General features: G+C 43.6%; 1 long non-coding RNA gene across 1 annotated transcript; it reads left to right on the top strand.

Annotated features, from left to right (window-relative positions):
- The first annotated feature begins 556 nt into the window (after positions 1–556).
- Positions 557–2,160, top strand: LOC124267895. The gene is made up of 3 exons (XR_006896149.1): positions 557–663; positions 1,367–1,371; positions 2,146–2,160. It is a non-coding gene; the product is annotated as an uncharacterized LOC124267895 (long non-coding RNA).
- Positions 2,161–9,148: the final 6,988 nt, after the last annotated feature.

Here is a 9,148-nt window from a genome sequence, read left to right on the forward strand (position 1 = left end):
GACCTAACACTCACAAAGTATAAGAAATCAGAAACTAATGAATTACAATATAAACAAGAATAAAATAAATTAAAAAGTAATATAATACATACAAATATTTATTTACAGAGAGATGCAAGGATGGTGGCGCAGTGGCTTGTACCACTGTCATTGGGTCCAGAACAATATCTCCTTGATTGCCTGATAACAGCTCTATATTCACAGCAGAAGCTAACGCCATATTAACAGCCTTAAAACATATTAATAAACACCTTAAATATAAACAATATATCATATTTTCAGGCTGAATACTAAATACTAACTGTTCACCTGTCTTTGAATCTGGAGTTATGTTCTGCTAATATTCACATTTAATACGTGAGTAATGAGTGAAAATTTAAAACAAATTACAATCTTAATTCTCAATAATTTCTGGTTGCACTGTAAAACCAGCTTCAGTCTTGGCTAGTACAAGCAGCCGCATATACACATACTCGCGTATGCACGTCGTCATATGAGCGAAATATTCTCAAGCACGACGTTAAACCCAATTTCCCCTCACCTCACGTCATACCTGCAGGCTATCAAATATCTTTCTTGCAAACATTCACTTTCAAACAAAATTATTGAATCATATAATGACCTTGCCACTGGTCAATACGACATCGACATCGTCTTTTGTTGGTTACCCAGCCACGTTGGAATTTCTGAGAATGCAATGGCCGATTTTGCTGATAAGGCAGCACTCAACAAATCTGTGACACTACTTCTTATCCCATACTCTGATTACAAAACTAGCTTTAGAACGTACATCCGTGATTTGATGTAGAAGACGTGGGGCACCCAAGTAGGTATCAATAACATGACATATAACCCTATATTGGTTACACCTACTTGGGTTGTCAGTCCAGATTTGAAGAGGTCATCATACGACGATGTCGTATTGGCCACACACGATATACTCATAAATACCCATTGAAAGGTGAAGATCCTCCGTTTTGTATCCCTTGTGATGAGAGAACCACAGTCCAGCATTTGCTGCTTGACTGTGTTGAATATTCCATCATAAGGTATAAATATTTCAATGTATCCTTTACAAATATTAATTTTCATTTAATCTTTGAGTTTTTGAAAGAAATTGATTTAATTACTAGTAATTCATTTTGAATGATATGTTTTGTAGATAGATGTATTTAATAATTGGTTTAGTATGAATTAGCAACTGAGATTGTTAGTAGCCGTATCCTCGGCTCGTAGTATTGTAAAATGTTTGTCCTCCTGAGAGGATACGTAAGTCCCAAAACATGCAAAGTAAATTTAAACTTTCCACGTTTTTAATCGTAGAATCTGTGTCATTTGAATTTGACTGAATTGCTGACGGCTGAAGGGATGGTCCCTAGAATGGTGATCTACCTTCGGTTGTTGGCAATATATAGCCTGTTTTTTATATCGTATTGTCTTCTATAGTAAAAGTTTTTGTAGTTTTTCATACTAATTTTATATCTATATCTGTGATCCTCTAGTTATTTTACCGTCCGTCGTTGACAGGGTTTAATAATTGACTTAAATTATTGCGACTGTGTTTATTATTCAAATCCTCGTCACGATATGGTTGCAATATTGCCGATGTGACGGTAAAGTTTAACTCACTCACTTACTCACTAGTCACGATATGGCTAAAATATTCCCAAATTTTTAACTTTTAACTCACTCACTTAAATTGCAAGTCACTCACTCACTTGTCTCCATTCTTTGATCCAGATGGGTATAAACGTGTATGATTGGTACATAACTGTTTGAGTTCTAATGAGACTTGTTGATAAAACAAGTGGTTTGTATCAACCCTCTCAAATTTGGTTAATTCCAAATTGGCATCAGGCTTTGTTGACTGCCACTGTGACACTTCCGCCAGTTTCAAATCAGCAATTACAGGCAAATTATGATAATGTTCACAAGAAAAAAATGGTGATTTCCAAAAATTTCCAATTAAACTAAATGAGTAGTAGAGGGAATGATTGTCCGGGACCAGGTCCAACAACAGCCTCTGCAAAGCCTTATTTCCCAAATAAGGCTTTGGTCGGACCCTTAGCTCTTGCTACCATTACCCCTACTGCTTAAAAGTAGTAAAATGTCCCCGGCAGCCACAATTCCCCAAGGGAGAAATAGAAATGTAATGCGCTTCCTCCCAAGGGGAATTGTGTCTCTCACCGTGAGAGAACCTCACATCGCACAAAGTTGTGACGGCGGGATACGAACCCACATGTACAGCTTGCGCAGACTATACATAATGGGGTCGCACCACTCAACCGACTGAGCTACTGCGGACTTAGCTGAAGTAGGTCAGTTTAACGGGTATTGCATCATTGCATCATCGCTATGCCGTGTTGACAGGAGGTAACACTGTGCCGTACGGTACGATCAATAATTCTTCTCTTACAAACCCTCTGCCTGGCCCATCCCTCAAGTAGTACAAGTTAGGCTCGTCTGCTTTCATGTCCACTTTATCTATGTTATCTAAGTTTTGACTGACCATATAGGATCGGTGGCTCGCTTACGGCTATCACCCTCATGTTCCCCCGGCTGGTATAGATACCTCACTAGGGCCCTATCTGGTATCTGTTTCTCCTTCCCACACAATGGAGCAGCCGACTCTGCAACTATTGATTTTAGTTTGATAGCGTCTGCCGGTTTCTTGCGGGTGAGACGGGTGACTTCATGGTTGATTGCCGACACCACCTTAGGTAACCTCACGGCCCATTCAGTCGATCGTTTTCCCGGGTTGACCATCTCCCTCGCATACTGATGTCCGAATAAGCGCTCAGCCAAAGTCCTATTAAATCTCTCAACTATGGCTTGGCTGCGATGGGCTCCGGCCATGCCACGCCTGACCTTTGTATCGTGTTTGTCTAACAGGTGTGACACGACACCCATGAACTCCCGCCCGGGGTCAACTTGCAGCTCTGTTGGCCACGTCAGCAGACTGCGTTTGTATATGCGTTCGAATCCGCGGGCTACCTGGACCGAATCTTTCGTGGTCAAGGGTTCGGCTTCCTTGTAGCGACTGGCCACATCCACTACGGTTAAGGCATACTTGTACCTCTTGTCGTGGGGTAGGAATAGGAGGTCTGCCTGGTGAACGCTATTGGGTATGTTAATACCGAACTTCCTTCTAGGCACGTAGCTCGGTGGCAGCAAATAGATCTGCCACAGGGCTTGTTTTTCAAGCCACGCTTTGGTCTGGCACCCCTTGAAGAGCAACCTCCTCGTGGTGGGTGCTGGGTAACGCCAATGGCTCTTCGCCCCTGTGTGGACCCGGGGTCGAATAGGTCCACAGCACCCCATTGCTGGTCGTAAGAGGCGATCAAATTGGGCAACCCGTTTGCCTTGGGTTGCATCCCTGTGTCGGCAGAGGAAGGGAGTCTGGTGGTTGAGGATGACGGAACCGGCAATAGTGTTCACTAATCCAACACACCACTTCGACCCTAACTTTGCCTAGACGGGTGGTAGAATAGGCCCGATTCTACCAATCGGCTGGTCACGCCTTGCCCTGTGCATGGAATGTCTATACAAAACGTAGTATTACATAACACTTTTGGCCATGTTCAAAATGCTAACAAATATCCTACGGAACAAATTAGCCTCGCAGACCCATGCACAGAAGGCGGTGGCTCATGGGCCAATCTGGTGATGCTGACCTCCGATTTCTGTACGTCTCCAATTGATTGTCATGGACAGAACCATCCTGACCTTTAATCTGGTAGGCAGCTACAGCATTTCATGTCAAATTCGCTGGAGTATAACATCCCTTTATCCCTGGTCTTTGCAGCTTGGAGATCCGCTGCAATATAAGATCGTCCTTGTTGACACTCCACGGTGGGTGGGGAGAGGGATGCTGAACCACATTACCCACGACATGGCTTCCCAATACCCCGGTTCAAAACGACGACACATGGATACCGACAATTCCTCGTCTGACGAGAGTACTCGACCTGACTACTGGCCACGCTTCCTGATTATTGAGGCTTGTGACAAGCAACCTTTGCAATTGAACCCTTTTGCAATCTCCAAAGGTATCGCTGGTATCTGCGGAGAGGTTGCCAATGTCACAAAGCTCGAACTGGCTCTCTCCTGATAGAATGTACCCGAAACAACAATCTTTAAATCTTCTCAAAATACAAGAATTTGTAAATATCAAGGTCGCTGTCTCAGCACACAAAACCCTTAATTCGTGTAGAGGCATTGTACGGGACAGAGCTCGATGCCTGTCTGACATGACTGAAGAACAAATTGTCAAGGAACTCTCTCAGCAATCCGTCACAGCCGTCAAACGATTTACCTTCAAAAAGGATGGTGCTGTTCAACGAACGAACACCTATCTCTTCACGTTCGCACGAGCAAACATTCCTGACTCGATTAGAGCTGGTTATTGTAGCATTGGTGTGGAGGTGTATGTCCCCAATCCACTCCGGTGCTACAACTGCCAAAAGTTTGGACATGGATCCAAGTCCTGTCGTTCCTCTGCTGTCTGTTACCGCTGTGGTGACAAGCATGAGGGCAACGACTGTACTAAGGAAGTGAAGTGCACAAACTGCGGTGGTAACCATATGGCCTCTTCCAAGTTCTGCCCAGTATGGAAACGCGAATCCGAGATACTGAAGATTAAACACAAAGAAAATATCTCCTTTCACGAAGCAAAGAAGAGGGTTGCAAGTCTAACTGCAGCCCCTTCAACCATCACCTACTCTGCCGCTGTCTCCCGTCCTACTATCACTACTGCAACCATCTCATGTCAGACCGACCTGACATGGGTCACGTCTCTCAGCCAACTGAACTCAACACAACTCAGCCTATCTCAGCCACTCCATCTCCAACGCCAAAAGTCAAAACTTCTGAATCACAAACACCAGAACAAATGCCAAAACCAGAAACAGAATCTACGCGCAGAAAAAGGGAAAGAAAGAGGCTAGAGAGACTAAAACAACTTGAACTACCAAACACAAAACCAAAGGCCACCTCTCCTTCAGAGGTCCCATCGAGGTCCATAACTCCTTTGGCCTCTCTGGATATGGAGGTAACTCCAACTCCACCTGACACCAATAAGAGTTCATCAAACGCTTCCTCACGCCACGTGACATGTCACCAGTGGAAGCACCATGAATCCACAAAACATGATCCAATGGAATTGCAGAGGACTTAAGAATAATTATAATGAATTACAGTTATTGATTCAAGACTTCAAACCATCTGCGTTTTGTCTCCAAGAAACCTACCTAAAAAGGACCGATAAATTTGACATCCGGCCGGGTACAGTTCCTACCATTCCTTTTCTCCCCGGTGTAAAGGCTACAGGAGTCACTTCTATCCTGGTGAGGCAGGGCATCCTTCATAGCCCTGTCCCACTTAAAACCAACCTACAAACTGTTGCTGTCCGCATGACTCTGAACATAGGGTTTACACTATGTTCCCTCTATCTCCCTCCCACCTCAACTGTTCGCCTATCAGATCTTCAGAACTTATATGATCAACTCCCCGAAGCCCTGCATAATCATGGGCGACTTCAACAACCATAACCCCTATGGGGAGTACTGATACAAATAGTAAGGGAAAGATACTTGAAGAGTTTCTCTCAAATAATGATGTCTGCATCTTCAACGATGGATCAAACACCTACCTCCACCCTGCCACCGGAACATACTCTGCTCTCGATCTATCACTTACAGATTCTAATCTTTTAAATGAGTTCGAATGGTCGGTCCATGACGACCTTTTGTGGAAGCGACCACTTCCCAACAATTCTTACTCCTATCAACCCCACGGATGAACCACCATCAACAAGATGGAATTTTACTAAGGCCAATTGGCCTTTATTCCAAACCCTATGTTCAGAAAAACTTAAGCCGGACAACTTCAGGAATGTTCTGACCCCATGGAACTATTTTCAGACGTCCTAAATGCCATCGGAGACAAAAGTATTCCTAAGTCCTCTGCAAACCCGCACATACGCAAACCATGGTTTGATACAAACTGCAAACAAGCTAGGAAAAATAGGAAGAAGGCGGAAAAATATTTCCGACAACATCCTACAGTGCACAACCTGAATGCTGTTAAAATGACAAATGCCAGGGCAAAACGTACCTTCAAACAAACTAAACGCCGCTCATGGAGGAAATATGTGTCCAAAATCAACTCCCGCACACCCATGTCCAAGGTGTGGAACATGATTCAAAGATCAAGGGCAAAGGGTCAAAATCAGGAGTTCACCACCTGAAAGATGGTGACTCCCTTCTAACAAATAAATCTGAGATTGCAAACAAACTCGGTGAAACTTTGGCAAACCACTCCTCCTCATCAAATTATAACCCTCGGTTCCAGAAATATCAAACCCAACAAGAAAAGAAACCAGTCAATTTTAACTCTGATAATGGGAGGATTACAACGAAATGTTCTCCTCCATGAATTAAGTACTGCCCTAGGACAGGCTCACGACACTGCGGCAGGAGCTGATGAAATCCATTATCAGCTTCTGAAACACCTCCCTGACTCAGGCTTGGAAACACTCCTAAATATATTTGATGACATCTGGACATCCGGACACTTTCCCCCTTCGTGGCACAATGCCATTATCATCCCTATACCAAAACCTGGCCGCGATCATACTGATCCCTCAAACTACCGTCCTATATCACTAACTAGCTGCGTTTGCAAAACCATGGAGCGCATGGTCAACAATCGATTAATCTGGTACCTGGAGACCAATAACCTCCTCAGTGACCTCCAATGTGGTTTCCGAAAAAACCGAAGTACCATTGACCATCTGGTGCGTCTAGAATCATTCATCAAAAACTCCATTGTCAACAAACAACATGCAGTATCTATCTTTTCGACTTAGAAAAGCATATAATACAACATGGAAACATGGTATCCTAAAAGATTTACACGAGTTTGGATTGAGGGGTAGATTACCTCAATTCATATCTCGGTTTTTAAATAACAGACATTTTCAAGTTCGGGTGGGTTCCACACTGTCCGACTATTTCCACCAAGATCAGGGCGTCCCCCAAGGCAGCATCCTGTCTGTCACACTTTTTAGCATCAAAATTAACAGCCTCACTAACGTTCTGAACAGTTGCGTTGATGGGTCCCTTTTCGTGGATGACTTCAATATTTCATGTCGTGGTAAGAACATGCACGCAATAGAAAGGCAGCTACAACTCTGCCTTAACAAAATCCAAAAATGGGCCAATGAAAATGGTTTTAAGTTTTCAAAATCCAAAACAAATTGTATTCATTTTTGTCGTAAATACAAACCACACAAGGATCCAGACCTAACTTTAGATGGTACTCCCCATCAAGGTAGTAGAAGAGGCCAAATTCCTTGGACTCATATTCGACCGCCACCTGACATTCTTACCACACATAAAATATTTGAAAACCAAGTGCTTGAAGGCTCTAGACTTGCTAAAAGTAGTTTCAAATACAGAGTGGGAGGGATCAGACCACCCTACTTCACTTGTACAGATCATTAGTTCGCAGTAAACTAGATTATGGCTCCATTGTCTACGGTGGAGCCTGCAAAAGCAATTTAGAAAAATTAGACTCTATCCACCACCAAGGACTGAGGCTCTGCCTGGGAGCTTTTAGGACCTCTCCGGTGGAGACAGTCTATATGCAGAGGCCAATGAACCTTCCCTTGAACAACGCCGCATTAAACTCTCACTGCAGTATATCACTAAATTACGTTCAAATGAGCCCAATCCAGCATACAATTGTGTTTTCAACCCGCTCTATGAAAACTTATTTCCTAAACTGCCAAGCCTGGTTCCACCACTTGGAATCAGGATCAAACCACACATATCTGCAGCTAAAATTGATCTCGACATCATTGCACCATACCGACTTCTGTCCTCACCACCATGGCAAATGGTGAAACCACAGGTCGAACTTACCCTCACCAAACTCAAAAAGTCTGAAACAAATCCCTTGGTGTTCCAACAGGAATACAACCAGTTACGTACGAAGTATAACACTCACAGATCCATTTTCACAGACGGATCCAAGGACGATGGCCAAGTTGCCAGCGCTACAGTCATCGGAGCCAAGACTGTCTCCTCTAGGATCCCCGACAACAGTTCCATTTTTCACGCTGAAGCCAAAGCTATCTTCTCAGCTTTGACCTACATTCAACAGCAAAAATCAGTCCAAAAACTTCATCGTATTTACAGATTCATTATCCTGCCTTCAAGCACTTCTAAACGTGACTTCAAGTCACCCAATCATCCTGGACATATTAGAACTGTACAACGACCTTTCTACTGGCCAATATGACATCGTCCTCTGCTGGTTGCGGGTCACGCCGGGCATAGCAGGTAACACAAAGGCCGATGCTGCAGCAAAAGCAGCTCTTGAAAAGCCCTTATCTCCACTGCTAATCCCGTGACAGTGACTTCAAACCCACTATCAAAAGCTATACTCGGGACCTGATGCAAAAAGGTGGGACACTCAAGTAGGAAGAAACAAACTCCATGAATTGAAGCCAACAATTGGTTATACCTACTTGGGTTGTCAGTCAAGACGCCGATGAGGTAATTCTACGACGATGTCATTTATTGGCCTGATCGATTTACACATGACTATCTGCTGAAAACGGATGGGGATGGACCCCATGTGTGTCTCTTGCAATGGGGTGATCACCGTCAAGCATATTCTGCTTGAATGCGTGGACTTATCGCCTGCAAGGGACTCACATTATGATGCAACAAACCTAAAGGTCTGTTCTCACGCGTGAGCGCCCATCTGATACTGAACTACCTGAGGGAAGTTCATCTGTATCATAAATTGTAACTGTGAAATGTAACAACCATAAATTGTAACTATGAAACGTAACAAACCGCCTGCCTTTAAATTTGATGCTATGACTTTTTCTGCTTTTGAATGACAATGTAATAAATAAATGTCTTTGAAATAAAACTCACTCCGAGTGTGTACTTACAATGTTTACTAATGCAAACTTGTTCTCGTCACTATATGGCTGGAAAAATGCCGATGTGACGTAAAGCTCAACTCAACTCAACTCAACACGCTTTGGTCTCCTCCGGCTGTACTTGCGCCATTTTAGCCAGCTTATCTACAGCGCTAGCTCCTTTCCAGTACCCACGCGAGCTATAGTAAA

The sequence above is a fragment of the Haliotis rubra genome, unplaced genomic scaffold (genome assembly GCF_003918875.1).
Source record: "Haliotis rubra isolate DU_JTF1 unplaced genomic scaffold, ASM391887v1 Scf1345, whole genome shotgun sequence".
In the NCBI taxonomy this organism is placed as follows: Eukaryota; Metazoa; Mollusca; class Gastropoda; order Lepetellida; family Haliotidae; genus Haliotis; species Haliotis rubra.